An 18,062-nucleotide genomic window follows, 5' to 3' on the forward strand; every position below is an offset into this window, starting at 1 on the left:
ATGTATTTGTTATAACACACAATACTGACTATTGACCCAAGACCTGAAGGTCAAACAATGGGATTTTTAACATTTTGTATTTTCTTGTTGGAGGGGGAAAATTTTTATGTACAAAATGTATATGTTTTAGTGTACAAAATGAATTCTTCCTAGATGTACACGAGTAAAATGTTTCATAAAATAATATTTACATCCATATTACTGTACAGCGTTAGATTAGATTGAAAATTGATAAACAATGCATTTGTGATTTCACTTTGCTAAATGTACAGTATTTAAATTTTTAATTTTCAGCCATGATTAATGCAGTTTTCGGACCCAGCCACGCGAACAACTTCCTGACAGGATGCAATATTCCTCCAGTATATGCATCTACATTACGTAAAAAACAGAAGGAACTAGCCCCTGTTAGGTTTGAACCAGCAGAAGCATCATGTAAAAAAAGCACAGAGCTGGAATGTTCAGAGTCCAGTGAATTAGAAGGAAGATTTGATGCTGGATGACAGAAGAGAGGTTCTAGTTTCTGTTATAACAGTCACACAGGTTAATTATATTATTGTGAAACGGAGTATTTTCATTGTGCATATTTTCTGTCATGACTTACAAACACGCCTATGATTTAAGCACAATGCATATTGTTCGAAGTCAGCAATATATAGCCTTTGTTAATCTTGTATTTTTTTTTTTTACTTTTGGTTCATCTCTGTGTTTTTAAGTGTGAAGTGGCTTCCATTTTCTTGAACTAGTATACAATAGGGTTTCGGGGCCTGCTCAAGACAGCCTCTGTGTACAATATTTTTTTATATTTCCTTTAAAAACCTGGATAATACTTTAGATTATAATTAACGATATTAATCATTTTGGTATTTTTAGGAAGTAGAGTCGATTGACTAAAATAATTATTATAAGGACTCTATAAGATTTTAAATCATATAACCTTTGCCACTTGTTAAAACTGAACATGAGTTTTCGGAAAATGACTATTTCAAATAAGAAATATGACAGATGTTTTCATCAAATAAAATTGTGACGTAATTTTGATATAAAGGACATCGATAAAAGAAACCAAATATTGGCGTTGATTTGGGAAAAACAAAAAAATGTCGATTAAAGGGACAAAGAATTGCGGTCAATTCATAATCTTATTTCATTATGAAGTCAGATTTGGACGTCGATTTGAGAAACGAACGTCGATAAGAGATCGGTCGTCGATCTGAGTCTTACATATACATTCTTTGATTTAATACATAATGCTGGAAAAAAACATGTACCTCGCTCCCGTGTCATGTTGTATCAATTTATTTATCGATTTCTCATTACTCGTTTTTGATAAAACGATATCATAATTTCTGTATGTGTTACTGGGTGATAGCCCTTTCGTTTCAGTTAAAAGTTTAATATCATGTTTAGTCTTTTCGTCTAGCGTGTCGTTGAGTCCTTTTATCATGTCGGTAAAATTTGTTGTGTCTTTTATGATCGATTCCGTTATCGTTTGCTGATTTTCACTTATCCATTCAGTTAATGTTCTCTTGTCATCTTCGCTACACACTGTTAACATGTTTTCGTATACCTTAACCCATTTTTTAATGTTTCTATATCTACCGTTCGGTTTTGTAAAACTATGATACGGTAAGTTACCAGAGATGGATTTATGTTTAATGATATCATTAGAAACTTTATAGATTCAGGAAACGATTCGGTTTCTCCTTTCTTCCATTTGTGTGTTGTTTGGTCCTCTCCTAAAATCCACGTTGTCAAATTATTCGTGTCCTCTTTTATCGATTTAGTTAACATTTCAATGTTTCTTCTAATCAACTCAGATATAGCTTCATTCTGTTCAATACTATCTTCAGTTAACTCTTCTTCTTCTTCGCTTATCATTACAGTTGATTTGATAAAAAAAACTTCGGTACGTAATTATAAACGATATCCCAAACCATGATAATACCTGAAAAAACAGGAAGTATTTGTATCTTTCTTGAACAAAGATGTTAAGTTTTGTAAAAATTCAAAATGGAATAACAAATGTAGGGAATTTGATTGATATATTGGATATTTAGTGGTTGCTGCTGATCGTTTAATGGTTACTACTATATACATACTGAAAAATGAATCATGTGATAATTATTACTTAGGTAGGTTTTGCAAGAATAAACAACAGTGTTAAAAGGGGACAATTTAAGACTGCATCTAGACAACAATCATGTTATGTAATATATGTGTATTTGCAATATGTCATCCAAGCTAAAGGCTGCACATAGATTTGTTGCATAGCAGGGATCTTCTACGTGCAGATAGCGTTATATACCCACTATATAATGCAACACAATATCAGAGTTCTTAGACTATACAATCATACGGCCTTAACAAAACACAAAATAATTTCTTATAGGATGTTTTTTTTCTGATTATAAAGATTTAAAAGTTAAACCAAAAGTTTTCGAGCTAACAGCTATGCAAACAAAAGGCTCTCAAGAGCCTGAATCGCTCACCTGTATTTCAGAGGAGAAGATTTTTAAATGTTAGCAAACTTGATGAACAAATTGTGTAAAATTGTCTTTAAAGGGCAATAACTCCTTAAGGGGTCAATTGACTTTTTTGTAGATCTAACTTTGCTGAACATTATTGCTGCTTACAGTTTATATATATGTATAATCATATTCAAAATAATAACAAAAAACTGCAAAATTTTGTTAAAACTACAAATTCGGTGGCAGCAACCCAACAATGGGTTGTTCGATTCGTCTGATAATTTCAGGGCCGATAGATCTTGACCAATTAAACAATTTTGCTCCTGTAACATTTGCTCTAAAAGATTTAGTTTTTGAGATATAAGCCAAAAACTGCATTACACCCTTATGTTCTATTTTTAGCCATGGCGGCCATGTTTGTCGATGATTACAAACTTCGGATATAATTAATAAACAAGATATACTAAGGAACATTTAGTTAAAGTTTGAAGGTAATTGACCTGGTAGTTTCAGAGGAGAAGATTTTTAAATAGTTTACGACGACAGACGACGACGACGGACGCCAAGTGATGACATAAGCTCACATGGGGCCCTTCGGGCCCCGGTGATCTAAAAGCGGTGCCGATAAGGATAAAACGAACGTTCGGCCCTCCAGCTCCACATACGAAGCATGTTGATTTGAATTGAAAAATAAATCAAATGAAAATCTGAACAGGAAAATATTTATATTTTGACATTATGAATACAATCTTTGTTACATTGGCCACTAGATTAACTTACTAATCAATTAAAGGAACTCATTCTGAAATTACCATTTAGCATTATACATACGATCTGATTGTACGAACTGAAAGATAAGACGCAAACGTTGTATATCAGCATCCGAAACACTGATGCAGCTAGGTTTTCAAGCGGAGCTTAGCGTTTTATTTCGGTTGACATTAAGTATTTTACGTATCAACATATTAATAAGTATGATAATACGACATTGTTAATTAAAACATGTATTTCATTTAAAGTATTAATCTTTGTACTTATAAATACCTGCGCAGTAAACTGTTTTTCTTATATATGTGTTTATATGTATAGACACTTAGTAATACATCATGTGTAGTAGACAGTACATTGTACGTATAATTGTAAAAAATTAGATTTTTTTTATTTAGAATAAAAACCATTGAATAACATGCCACTATGACAGATACATAATATACATAAGTACATTATATACTTTTTCGATATTCCTATAACCAAATAATAAAATACCTCACCTTGATTGAATAGTCGTCCATGAATCTTTTATGTGACTACAGTAATGTCAACCCTATTTATGAGTATTAAATAACAAGTGGTCCTAAGAAAGGCGTTTTGTTTAATAGAGACATATAAAGAAATATATCTTCAGACTTGTGAAGTGACCCATTAACGAACTACATAGTTCTAAGTAATGTGTTTCACGTAATATTTGTAAATAGATCACTAATACTCTTCATTCATTTAAATTCTATAAATATGCAGGATTTCAAAAGGAAAAAATATCAAAAATTAATCTTCCCGTTGAAATATGAATATATTAGTTATTCCTTGAATTATAAAAAAATCCACGTTTGTATTCTTGGAAGTTTTTAAAAGATCTTTTATAACAAATCAATAGCACACATTGCGAAATGAATGGACAAGTACCTTTAAGTTTATCTGTTAACATCTATTGGGAATTCTTGTCAGAACACCGTCATGCACTCAATTCAGTAACATAAGTTTTTGACAAATTATTTGTTTAAAACTTCTGATTTGATTTTTAAATTGATTTATGGAATGCAGTTCATACTTTCAACTATGCATTGAATAACCTTTTTGTTTTTGTTTCAAACGTGTTAAATAAACGAATTTAACGTAATTATGTGTTGGAAATATTACATTGAACTAGAAGATGCCCCTGAAATCGCAATACAATGGGCAAGTTTTGAAACAAAAAATGTTTTCAATTTCATGGGCAGTACGTGCCTGAGCATGCACAAAAACGTATAAGACAAAGATCGATAACGGTCTCCGAATTTTGATATTTTCTCAAAGACAAATTTAGGAAGTACAACACACTATATTTATACGTCGTATCACAAATATGTCCGACTTTGTATGGTTTCGGAGCAGTGGCGGCTCAATGACATCTGTCTCTTCCTTGAGTAGTATAGATGCATTCAGAAAAACATATAATACATTCGATATAACTACGTATAATATATATCGCTAAATAAAACATATGAGACATCATTTGGCATCATGTTAATTGTTATAGGAAGCCGTGCTCAAAACTGATATCATAAGAAAAACCATATCAAAGGAAAGACAACAGCAGTTAAGAAAATTTTGTAAATATCGAATCGTGGACTAGATAAAAGTCCAGGAAAGAACCAAGGTTCTATTAATTTTATGTAAGGAACAGTAAAGGTAATACTGTTTAAAAATATCCTGTTACATATAATATATGTGTTTATTTTAAACAAGGTTTCGGAAGTGATACCCAACATTTACCATTCCGTACCCAGGATAATAATCATGTCGTACCCTATAATCCAAATTAATCTACCATTTTGTACCTCATAGACTATATACATGATATACATGTTTACCATTTTTAATATAACATAAACATGATAAGATAGGACTTTGGATGACAGTAGCTTAACACTTCCGTTCTTAGACTGTGTTCAATGTATATGTTCTTTATGTAAAAATTTCAGAAAGACAGCAGTAAGGAACGGTCAAGAAAAAACGATCGTCATGTCTCAAATAATGTTTAATTAAAGTTAATCATACTACCATGTAAAGTTCATAAAGCTAAGCCTGCAAAACAAACTATTAGTCTTGCATGAGTATTTCATAGACAAAACAGAAGATAAATCAATACATACTGTCGTAAATCATCTCAATTCGTATAGGAAACTGAGCCTTCAACAATTCATCCGTTTAATATTGCATCGGACTACTCTGTGTATAAACATTGAAATCGGAAAGCACTTTTCCCAACTTCTTATATGAGAAATGTAAGGTGAATGTATTTATATACCTCTATCATTTATAATTAGGATTTAGTGGCCATGTAAAATAATTAAAATTTTATTTTTTTAACAACAAATAAAATTCTTTATGCTTCAGAATGCTTGTTTTTACCAAGAGTGTTAACATATTTAGAAGGAATAATCTTCCAGTTCGGCACTTCGGTTGTTGTTAATTTTGAGACCCATGAAGCTTTCAGTGCTGTAAAACAACTGTTCAAATCAATCATTTTTAATCCCCCTTTTTGGTATTAATTAAAATTTTATATGATTTTTTATTGCGATGGCAAAGATTAAAATTGATTTAATAAGCTTTTCATTCAAAGTGTATTAATTTTGTTTTGTCATTCTAACAAAGCCGTTTAAGTTAAACTGTACAGTATAGAATAATCGTCTATGCGTGTTTGGGATGCCTTAAAATGCATCTTTCATTATGTATCCATAATTACAAAACATGTTTACAATGGTTCAAAAAAGTGTTGTGTTCTATAATCATGAAAATTACACTGTTATATCTTCTGCGTTGTGCGTTGAACCACAAATATATGTAAACCAGTTGCATAATGAGAAGTTCTTAGAAATGTGTTCCTCTCCTAATTAACTTGAATTTTCATTCATTTAAAGTCTATAAATATGCCAAATTTATAAAGGAAAAGTTATAAATAAAAAACCGATCTACCCATCCATGAACTAATTTATTCGATCTTTTCATTCAGCGTTTGTCAATTCCTGGACGTTTTCCAAAGAATAATTTAATAAAGCAATAGTAGGAATTGTAAAATGTATGTTTTTTCGCCTTAGGGGGTTTATATAATTTATTTTAGAAGTTAAAACAGTAAAACTGCATCAAAATTTATTTGGTGCAAATATTGTTACAGTCGAATAATGATTACGCCAACATCACATGAGACAGATCATAATTATATCTCTCATAAACACTATAGAATCGTTTCCAAAATATACACCATGGCCAAAAAGCATATATCAAAACAGGTGACAGAAAGCAGAAGTATGTATAACACTAAATAGCGAGTATCTGACTACTTTTACTTTATATTGTCTATACATAATCATGAAAAAATGATAGCATATTTATTGCACTGGACATTTGTATTTCAATAATTACTTTGTATGCCCAATATTTTTGTCTTACGCATTCGATCGAGCATTCGATACCGATCGATTTTACTAACTTTCATCGCAAAAAGGTATCATACGATTATAAGTATAGTAAATCAATTAGACTTGTGTTCTTGCAAGTGTCTAAATAGTCTACTAGATTATCATGAACCCAATGCATCGGTACTGATAATTTAAACGCTATATACCATGTTGAAAGACTACCGTCACTGGTTTATTCTATTTTACAATTTGTATATGCGTTTTGCATGCTATCTTTCATGACGAGAGCAGTATTTTAAGTTGCAGAAGAAGCAAATGATATCCATTCGTACATTTTGCGGACGCCATCACGAGTTGGTTGACCGTTATGGAATAACTGTTTCACAGATGATATCGCATATGTTCCTTATGTCGTAACTACAATACCCTTCCCTTTTCACGAATTTGACCTACCGAATTAGACTACTTACCAGATTTGTAATAACATAAGCAACAAGACGGGTGCCACATGTGGAGCAGGATCTGCTTACCCTTCCGGAGCACCTGAGATCACCCCCAGTTTTTGATGGGGTTCGTGTTGCTTAGTCTTAAGTTTTCTATGTTGTGTCATCTGTACTATTATTTGTCTGTTTGTCTTTTTATTTTTGGCCATGGAGTTGTCAGTTTGTTTTTAAATTATAAGTTTGACTGTCCCTCTGGTATCTTTCGTCCCTCTTGTATATCTGAAATTATGAATTGTACTCGCTGGAAATTTCTTTGACTAGGCCATTACGACCCAGAGGGTATTCATTATAAAAAAGTCAGTCATTTGTCTGTGATTGGTTATTATATACATTTTGAAATGTCTCCACTTTAAAAATTGTGAAGGAACTAAACATGCTAAAGTATATTTGTTCTGCTATAAAGTTGACCTTTGAAGGTTCGTCAAATATATTCACGTCCCGTTTGTTAAAATATGTACTCAAGTATCTATTCATCGTGGGTGTGTAAATGATTAGTCTTGAGTGTACCTGTTGCATGTACGCCCAGAAAAGATCGTCGGTCGAAAATGAAGAGTAAAATTTGTTTGGTCTGTTTATTCTAACACAAATGGGTTGAGCAGGTTAGCCAGTTACTCTTCCTACATTTGGCTGTTCTCAACTGTACGCAAACACATATCGTAAAGTAAGCTTTAACACATAAAATGCCCTATTGTTGCATAATGTAAGAAAATTTAAACGAAAGAGATGGCCGGATATTTGATAAAACTATTAACAAAAACATATGCATCTCACATCAAACAACGTAAACCAATTCGTGAAGGTAGCCGTAGCACTTTAAACTATCCCTTCAAGAGATAATATTAGAAATACCTTCTGAAAACTTTTTTAGTTTTAAACATTCGTAGATTCAACAATATTTTTGGAAAAGTAGATTATCAACTACAGTACTATCTCGTCAAATAGTCGTCAAAATAAGCAGGTATAAAGACGTAACGTATAATGACAAACCGAATCCGATACCAATTCTTTGTATACAACCTTTGCATTTATATATATTGGTAGTTGTTATCTTACAGTTTGTTTCTATGTATGTTGCATTGTCGTTTGTTTTTTTTTTTTTTGTTGCACTTCAGCGTTTTTGTTGTTTCGTTGTTGCCCTCTTATAGTTGATGTGTTTCCCTAGGTTTTAGTTTGTAACCAGGATTTGTTTTCTCTAAATCGAGTTATGACTTTTGAACAGCGGTATACTACTGTTGCCTTTATATATCCCTTGTCACATAAAATTGCATTATCCAACAACATTTTATACATTTGTTGAATAAACAATTTGCATTGACAATATTAACATTTCTGTGACGAAAGACATTAAATGAATATGAAGCTTGAGGTAACCTTTTTTCAACGAAATGTCGGCATTCGTAAGGAAGCAATCTGTGTGCCTTTTACTTACCGATCTCTTTTTATTTTCACATAAGTCGGAGTTCCTTCAGACACTTGTTAAAAAAGAAGATAAAAAAGCCATATCATATAATTTGACATTCAGATATCATGGATATATTAATGATGTTTCTTTCCATTAATTTGTATGATTTGATTCCTTTAATATATCCATCAGGACTAGAAATTTAAGAAACAACAGCTTCATCTACCTTATTTTTATACTTATATCTCGAATTTGACATTCGCTGTCATCTCAGTACCAGAATCTATGACAAACGAGACGGTTTTAATTTTGAAATTATGAATTTTCCCAACTTTGGTAGCAATATATCAACTTCACCTCATATGGGATATATATTTGCCAACTCATTCGGTATTCAAGAGCTTGCAGCTGCTTCTTAGACTTTGTAAAAAAGTCACCAGTGTCTGCGTAAACAGTTGATGAACCAAGAGTATATCAGGAAAGCTCTCGTCCTTTTTCTAAAACGTTCATCGGAAGGTACAAGAACCATGTTGATAAATATTCCTCATCAACTTCACTAATAACTTACGAAGATGTAGGAGTATAGATTATGAGTACTGGCATTGTGTAACGTAGTAATTACTGGTTATGGTATTTCACATCCAATATTTTATGGTATTATTCTTAACAAAGCACAACCATGTCGGCATTCACCTCAAAAGCTAACCAAACCTTTAAACAGACTTATTCGGAAAGGAAATAGTTACGATACTGTTGTCAAGTCATTAAGGATTGCATATTTTAGTATTGATATTGGTTTACTCATAGGGTCTTTGCATCGGAAAAAAACACATTTATTCTAAAACCAGTTGTTGGCATGATACGGGTTATGTTCTTCTCATATATTTTATGATGTTATGATGCTAAACCCCTAACGGGAGGGATTGTACTTGATTTTCATATGATGAAGACTTAATCTTTCAATCAGTTTAATTGAGGTTTGGAGCTGGCATGTCAGTAACTTCTAGTAGTCCTTTGTTCATTTATGTATCATTGTCATTTTGCTTAGTTTATTTGGTTACCTATTCTGACATCGGATTCAGAATTCTTTTAAGCTGAGTTTTACTGTGCGTATTGCTATGTGTTTCTTTTTTTTTACATTGACTAGAGGTATAGGGGGAAGGTTGAGAGCTCACAAAACATGTTTAACCCCGCCACATTTTTGCGCCTGTCCCACGTCAGGAGTCTCTGGCCTTTTTTAGTCTTGTATGGTTTTTTTAATTTAAGTTAACTAGCACACAATTTTATTTTAAGGGCCAGCTGAGGACCACCTTCGGGTACGGGATTTTATCGCTGCATTGAAGACCCATTGGTGGCCTTCGGCTGTAGTCTGCTCTTTGGTCGGGTTGTTGTCTCTTTGACATATTCCCCATTTCCATTCTCAATTTTATTCTATATGTCTTTATGACTATTACGTTGACTGTTTAGTATGTTTATGGTTATATTCATTTGACGAGGCTCTGTACTTATACATCCTGTCATTATGTTATTGTTCTATGGTCAACATTTTGTATGCTGGTCTTTCATGTTTGCCAATTTGTTTTGTCTGTATGCGTGTTTGTGCTTCTTTGTTAAATATGACGTGGCTCTGTACTTATACTTTCCGTCATTGTGTAATTGTTCTTTGGTAAACCGTTTTGTATTCTTGTCTTTAATTCATGCAAATGTAATTTGTCTATATGCTTTTTGCGGTTTTTTTTTGTTACACATTTGTTTATATTTATAGTGGTTAAGACTATAACACAATGTTGACTGCTGTACCTCTATTTCTGACTTTTTAACCTATTATGTCTATTTGTTTTGTTTACACTTCGTTTTAAAAATAATGGAATTTATTGCGACTGTCATACAGAGTAACATCACAAAAATACTTAACTCTGAGGAAAATTCAAAAAGGAAAATCCCTAATCAAATGGCAATATCAAAGCTCAAACAAATCAAACAAATGGATAACAACTGTCATACTCCTGACTTGGTACAAACATTCTCTTCTGTAGAAATGGTGGATTAAACCTGGTTTTATCGGTGTTTTCATGTATATCTATTATATAGTCATTTTTATAAATTTACTGTTTGCAAAATTATGAATTATTCTAAATACTAAGGATTTTTTTTATCCAAGACATATAACCTTAGCCGTATTTGGCACAACTTTTTGAACTTGTGGTCCTCAATGCTCTTCAACTTTGTACTTGTTTTTGCTTTCGTACTTTTTTGATCTGAGCGTCACTAGTTAGTCTTGTGTGGACGAAACGCGCGTCTTGCGTATTAAATTTTAAACCTGGTACCTTTTGTTAGCTATTATTCGTATGTTTCTCTGTCCTATATGTTCTCCCATTTATTTGTATTGTAGTCCTGTCATGTAATGTTGTCATTTTAATGTTATATTTAACATTGCCATAAAAGCGAGAGGTTTTGCTAGCCACAAAACCAGGTTCAACCCACTATTTTAAGAAAAAATGTCTGGTACCAAGTCAGGAAAATGGCCATTGTTATATTATAGTTCGTGTCTGTGTGTGTAACATTTTAATGTTGTGTTTCTGTTGTGTCGCAGTTCTCCCTTTATATTTGATGTGTTTCCCTCAGTTTTAGTTTGTAACCCGGATTTGTTTTTTTCTCAATCGATTTATGAATTTCGAACAACGGTATACTACTGTTGCTTTTATTAACAGCTACCTAAACCTCTCACTTGTATGACAGTTGCATCAAATTCCATTATATTGACAACGATGTGTGAACAAAACAAAAAGACGTAGCAGGTAAAAATGTCAAAAATAGGAATTACAGTAGTCAACATAGTGTTAATCTTAATGTGTATGTATTTGTTACAAAGAACTATATACATGGGTTGAAACACATTGTAAATACATTAACCTTCTGAGTACGACAATGTTGAGAAGACTATTTTTTAATCAAATAAATTATAAATACAAATAGACTCAAAGTTAACAAATAGTAGCTAATAAGTATGAAGGAGGGAGTATTATACTTTCATCGGCACAGATTAATTTCGTTCCGATATACAGTCCGTTTTTGCTTTTTCCTGATCTTGTGTACTGTGATGTTATGAAATTAAGCTTGTTGTTATTAGGAGTGTTATCAATTTGCATAAAATTGAAAATAAAATATATCTTCAACATTAATGTACCAGATTAACAAATACGTGTTTCAACATTGGAATGACGGTATAAACATGATGTAGATTGCCATCTCGGACAGGTCAATAGTACTGACAGGTTCTTTGGACGTAGATTTATCAATGTTCAACTGTAGGTTTATATCAAATTAGTAGGCAACACACATTTAAAATTTGCATTTGACTTTGATATGCCCATAAGGCATCATAAACTATCTATCACGTAAATGATCTATTTCTGAACTTTACCGAGTGAGAAATCAACACGTTTTAACATTTTTCAGTACAACGGATTAACAAAACTGTCATCTGTAGAAACAACACATACATTGAAAAATGAAAATGATACACCTGTATATTAAAGAAAGAGCAAACGAAGGCTCTAAACTCAAATGAGAATGATATCAGTTGAAATTTGTTCAGTTTGTTGGGTATATCTGTTCATCTCTCTTCATATCAATCATTATGTTCTGTCCTTTTAGGTTTTGCAAATAACGTTTTTATCTCTTTTTCTATCTGGGAAGTTTGTTCATTTAACTTGCTTTCCTTTTTAATTACTAATTCAACCCAAATATCCTTCACTTGTTCTATCCTTAGAGTTTGATTAAGGTTTTTGTCTCTTTTTTACCCAGGCTTCCTCTTCAGTTAATGTATTTAATTCTTTTTTCGTATGGGCAGATTGGTAAAATAAAGTGTCCTTCTCTTTTCTTGTCGATTCTGTAAACGTCTCCTTCATTTTCTATATCCATGCAGCCTGTTCATTCAGCGTTTGTTCAGTTGAATGTATACCCCCTTCTCTGATCAGTTCAATTAGCTTTGACTTCTCTTTTTCTATCAATTTGGTTAGCGTTACCTTCTCTTTTTCTAACAATTTGGTTAGCTTTACCTTCTCTTTTTCTACAAATTCGATTAACGTGTTCTTCTCTTTTACTATACATTCATTGAAGGTTTCCTTATCTTTTTTCATCTTTGCAGATTGGTCAAATAACGTTTAAGTATCGTCTCTTATAACTTCGGTTGATGCTTTCCCCTCCTTTATCAACCATACAATTGCTCTAGTGTTTTCCTATCTAGTGTGATGAAGTGCAGTAACACCGCCTTCTCCATTGCTATCGTTTCGGATTGGTCTAATCTAATGTACTTTGAAGAATGAATCTGACAGTTTAAGTAGTCTTGCTTTAAAACTGTCTGCGTTCTGATGATTGATCAACGTAAATGAAACAGTAAAAATAAACGGTAGTCGTACTCGAAAAGGCTGAGAAATATTTCCGTTTTTATGATATGAAGTTCAAAAATATTAATACAAATGTATTTTATGCATAACGATACGTCCAACATTACCTGTTAAGTAAGCTTACTCGGAAACCGGAAGTTAACGTCCCGTATTAACCCATGGGCCAATATGGCTTTTCAGTACTTGCCCTGTCCGAAAAGCAATAGTAACTCCTGATTTATATCGACAGGACAACGTCACAGTATTGCAAATGCTGATATATCCATTTTTGGGCTAATTTGCTCATATCATTTAAAAATAAGGATAATGCAGAAACAGGTATGCAATAAGTGGTGCACAGTCAAGCTCAAAAGAGTAAATATTCAAGTGCAGTGCTCGTATCAAAGCAGGTCCTATTTACAGTGCTATTTTCTTTTTGTTCTTTCTAAACAAAATACTAAGGATACTTTGAACATTATATTTGCATTCTGACTTTTTAAATGCCAATTTAATTAGGTATGTGAATTGTTATCTCAACGAGATAATGATACAAAATTGGACATGCATATAGGGTGGAAACATCAAAACTTTGAACATATTCGACAGCACAAATATGTGCATGACTTTTATTTAGTACTTCCAACAAAATGTTGACACCTAAAAAGTATTTGTTTCCACTATAATTAAACGCACGTGTGGTGTATTAAATTATAAGTCTGGTACCTTTGATAACTATTAGCATGTCGAAATGTCTTATTGCAATGATTATTTGTGTATTTCTCTTTCCTGAATGTTCTTGCATTTGTTTGTACTGTAGTCCTGTCATGTAATGTTGTTGTTTTAGTGTTATATTTAACTTTGCCATTAAAGCGCAAGGTTTGGTTTGCTGCAAAACCAGGTTCAACCCACCGTTTTTTTTCTTGAAATGTCCTGTACCAAGTCAGGAAAATATACTTCTGTTGCCTTTATTCTCGTAGGCTATATTTGAAATATTATTACCATGTATTTAATAGTACCAAGTGTACTTTATGCTATTACTAATGAGAGGCATTTTAAAAACTGTATATCCTCCATTTGTGCTGAGGACTCTGCATAGTTGTCACATTCGAAATATCATATCAAACGAAATAAGACATGCCGTTATATTCATGACTTGCTAGTCCACCATTTTAACGGAAGTTGTCTCATAAAACATGCTTAGGTCCTTCAATGAAAATCAAGTGCAAATTTTGTCTCTATCCAAGAAAAATTTGAATGTTTTGTCGATATCTCAACATTTCACCCAATTGTTCAGGTGTTTCACTCAAAACGTATTCCAAACAAAATTACATGTACTTAAACTTGAAGTAATCATCCCGTGTTCAAATTTAAAATCATTCACATTTAATATATTAAATTCAATCAGTACACTAAATTGAATATCATAACAATAATCAGGGGAAAACTATCTTATTTTAACAGTTCTTGTTTCGTAATATTAAAACATAATCATTTTCATTAATATATCTTTTAAAAAAACTCGATGTTTTTTATTCTCGTTTCCTGGAGAGTTTTTATCCGGAAGTGAATGCACATATTGTTAGATTTTTTAACAAACAAAAACCAGTGGGCGGGAGTTACAATGTATCACTGTTAATGGAGCAGTCTGAAGTTAGCTTTCACTATATATTTTGAATATCAAACTTGCAATTTGAGCCCTTCGGAAACATGTCGATAATCCCTCTTTTCAACCCCTCTTACAAAAGAAAAAGGGTGAACGTATTTTGAAACATCAATCAAATAAATCAATAATTTTTGGCTATGAAAAAACAGCATATATATAAAATGGTATATGTATTTTTTATCAACACTCATTTAATTAGTATACACGCTTTAATTCAAATGCTATTGTTTGTTTTTGTCATTCTGGCCAAAAAATCTATATAGTTGAGAGGAGTCTTCTATAACAGGGTGGGATGACTTTAAAAACATTATTTGTATATAATTACAAAACATGTGTTCAATGCTTCTTAAAAGTGTTTTTGTTCTATAAAAGTGCAAATCACAGAGCTTTATGTTTTGCCTAGCGCAGTTAACCACAAATAAATGTCAACAAGTTGCATAATAAGTAGTTCTTAGAAATATGTTCTTCCTAATTAACGTGAAGTTGCATTTATTTAAAGTCTATAAATATGCAGATTTTTTTCAGAAGAGATATGTCTTTCTAAAACAGTTCTACCCAGTCAATAACTATTTATTTGGATTTTTTTCCAGCTTTTGTCAATTCCTGGACGTTTTCCAACGATTCATTTAACAAAACAATAGTAGGAATTGTGAAATGAATGTACTTTTTTTACTAGCCTATTAAAATATAAGAATAATTGTTTAAACTATTTACACCTGTTGGGTATTTAATTTGACAAAATGATTGTTTAAATGAATACAATAAAATAGATTGAAGACAACGTTTATATTGAACCTTTAAATTGTATAATGCTTTGTAGTTCTTATTTTGCAATAGAATTAAATAAGCCTATTCATTTGATTGATAAGTATATAAACAAGTTTTGATATACAATGGGAATAGGGACATCAACATTCGATTCCTTCTATGATGAGAGTTTCATATTATGTTCAAGTTTTTAAAAAGTTTGTAACTATTTCAGTGAATCCGTTGGGGTCCGATGCAGAGTAAATGTCTTTCAATATCTAATATATCTTTTTTTTGCTTTGGCAGACAAAATGTTCATCCCTTCTAACCAAATGACAACATAGCAGAACCTTGAAATCTAATGAATTTATCATTTAGTTTGTGTCTGCATTTTTATGACATATTGACTGCTATATGTTACGCAAGCAATACTTGATCTGTCAGAAAATACAATTTACATTTATTCTGTAACTCAAATATTATAACTTCAAGGATTATTGGTTGTATTGATATATGGTAACCTTGATCTTTAACTGACAATGAGTTCGAAGCCACGCCGGATTGGAATTTTAATTTTCAATCTGATGGCCTGTTCCTCCATTTGCTCATGCTTAAAGATGTATTCTTCGGACGTTTCAGTCTCGTTGAAATCTCGTTCTGGAATTATTTCTTAGACATGTGATACAAGTGGAAAATAGCAATGAATTTAATTAATATCATAATCAAAATGAACTCTCTGAAAAAAAAATGTGCATTTTCAATAAGTAGTTTTTGAGTAATTTTTTTTTTCAAATTTTATTAACAATTAAGTCAGTCTTTTGTGCCAAAATTTTGGGAAATGTGTGATTGGCAGAAGAAATGATTTTACCAGAATCATGTACATCCCATATAATTTTTTTTTCTTTGCAAATCTTAGATATGTATTTTTGCAATCATTTATAACAAAGAAGTTGAAATAATATGCATTTTGTTCTTAAAACAGAGACAAATCACAAATTTACAAAATTGACAGCATGGTAAACTTGAAATGAAAAAGCATCAAAATATGAAAAACCATTCTTATATTAACACTTGCAACCTTAAGCGTTACTGTTTGACGCTAACTTGACTGATCGGTGAATGAACGGTGACAGATGTTTGACTCATCGATCAATGATCGGTTATCGATGACCCATATAATCCGTCAGATACGTCAAATAAGCTATGTCAGAGTTACCGTGACAATGGTCATCGATCAGTCCGTTCTTTTATTTTATGCACGGATCTGTCGGATACATTTATATTTTAAATTCGTATATGAAACGAACTGTGACAAACGCGGACTTCGACGAAGACACCTTGACCGTTCTCTAAAAGGAAGTTGACAAACGAGACACAGTCAATTATACAAACTGTATAAATATTTTTATGTATAATCACGTTTGTATCTTTGTCCTTCTTAATAAATATAACGTTCAATTGGACAGCTTGAAACCGATTTACATAACAGTAATGTACCGGCAAATAAACTTCCTACAGCTGCAAAAACAGATGAACTGTTTGGATTAATTTTGATAGATCTACCCTTTCTTTTGTAACCTTTGTTGTTGTACCTTTCTTTCTACAACTCGGTACATAATGTGCATTTCATTTTGTATTTCTTGTCAGTTATAATTGTTCTAATGCATAAAATAAAACATGGTTTAAAACAATTTAGTTACAATTCGTACATGAATTTCAGCATCATGCATGTACACAGTTTGCAATCATTACATATTTTATCAATGAAGTATTATTTATTTCATTTTACTTCCATGGTTTTCTGCATTAAACACACATGCATTTAAGAATTAGATATTATATTTGAGTTGCCATTTCATATAATGTACATGTATCCATAGTAAAAAATGCAAGCGTTTGATGGTCTGTATAAGATTTAAAGAAATTAAAGAATAATGGGCATCATAGGCATACTGTGCAGTATAATTTTCAATATAAAGAATAGCAAAACATATATCATTTCGTGCTATAAAAATATAAAGAATAGATAATAATGGGCTAAATATTTAAAGAATTGGAACATGATCTTAAATGTGTAGAAATTACACAGAAATTAGACCCCCTCCAGAACCTGTATGACTAAATCTATATTGATTTGACTGTAACATGTACAAATGTACATACAGAATCAATAGGATGACCTATATGACCATTTATATAGAAATTTATTTACGGCTATATTCATCGAGAATGTATAACCTTCTGTTTATAGTACATTCAAATTATTCATTTACTTAAAAAGTATATATATATTTAATTTGCTTTCTGTTTTTTTTTTTTTTGCTATTTATTTGTATTTATAAAGTAACGACCATTTAACTTCATGGGGTGTTATGTTTTTTTTTTTCTAAAAAAAATATTTGGATCCCCAATTTGATGAAAAAAAAATGTTCTGTTCAAGCAGATGACAAAAAAAATATTCTGAATGCAAATTCCCCCCATACCTTATAGCTTTAAATTAAGAAAAAAATAATCTGATTGACTGTGTCGAAAAACTAAATAAATTTGTTTGCGCCATGCGTGAACAAAAAATTCTGACCAAGGAAAAACCCATACCCCCTTCCCCCTTAAATTTAAATGGTTGCTCGCTAAATAATCTTCGGAGTTTGGCCAATTGCAAATGATTTCTACAGTGAATTCTTATGTTGTGTAGTTACACCACTGTCCCAGG

At 31.8% G+C, this 18,062-nt stretch overlaps 1 long non-coding RNA gene across 1 annotated transcript in view; it reads right to left on the minus strand.

Annotated features, from left to right (window-relative positions):
• LOC127705726 (uncharacterized) overlaps window positions 1-18,062 on the minus strand; it is a 57,769-nt gene that overhangs the window by 2,098 nt on the left and 37,609 nt on the right. The window contains exon 4 of the long non-coding RNA XR_007983956.1: window positions 1,272-1,948. This is a non-coding gene — a long non-coding RNA (uncharacterized LOC127705726). The remainder of the gene's footprint in view (window positions 1-1,271; window positions 1,949-18,062) is intronic.

This window comes from Mytilus californianus, unplaced genomic scaffold (assembly GCF_021869535.1).
Source record: "Mytilus californianus isolate M0D057914Y unplaced genomic scaffold, xbMytCali1.0.p SCAF_6, whole genome shotgun sequence".
NCBI lineage: Eukaryota > Metazoa > Mollusca > Bivalvia > Mytilida > Mytilidae > Mytilus > Mytilus californianus.